Here is an 826-nt window from a genome sequence, read left to right on the forward strand (position 1 = left end):
TCAAGGAGAAGAACATGGAGCTAAGAGGCTGCTGAGCAGGACAAGCTGTGTTTAGCTGGACTTCTCTTGTTTGGCTGTTCTATATGTCGGATGAATATCAAAACCAATATTTCTTTAATGCTCTGAAACTTGCTTTAATTTTTCTCAGCTATATAGTTGTAGGGTTAACACTGGCCTGGATTTTTTCTTTTTTTTCCCCTCCAATCTCTTCTGGAGGAGGACCACATAGCTAGATGGATTGTAAGGATGCTCCTATCTCTTCCCCATCCTATAGTAAATAATTCCTCTAGTGTAACAATTTCCAGGCCCGGTCCACTGAGGTCTTAATGTTTTGAGATCAATTGCTGTGAATATTTCTTATTCTGGGATTGCCCAATGCATTTTTGATTCTTTGGCTGTCATGAAGTAGCAGCAATGTCTTTTAAGCAGCCTTGGCATATGTAGAACCATCCTAGGCACACTGGCAATGTGAAAGAAACAGAAAACCCAAGACCCACTGGCAAAAATGGGCAAAAAAGGTGATTGTCTTTGGGGGCCCAACAAGACTTCTATCTAGGAAGAAATTGTGTAAGGGACTGAATTTAGGGTTCAAAGAATGGAACCTGGAGAAGGGGACACCAGAGGGAAGGGGAGTGGTATGAGCAATGACCTTAAGCACCTGAAAGACTGTCAGCAGTGAGATATGGAAGTTAAGAAAGCTAATATTCTCTGAGGCTGCAATGAACATATTTATAGTGTTGGAGGCATGAGTTTGACTGTCATCTGACCTGGTCATACAGAATCTGATCCCTAGTCTTATGCTCCATCCTGGGTACCACATTTTAGG

The sequence above is a fragment of the Gracilinanus agilis genome, chromosome 2 (assembly GCF_016433145.1).
Source record: "Gracilinanus agilis isolate LMUSP501 chromosome 2, AgileGrace, whole genome shotgun sequence".
Taxonomy (NCBI): domain Eukaryota; kingdom Metazoa; phylum Chordata; class Mammalia; order Didelphimorphia; family Didelphidae; genus Gracilinanus; species Gracilinanus agilis.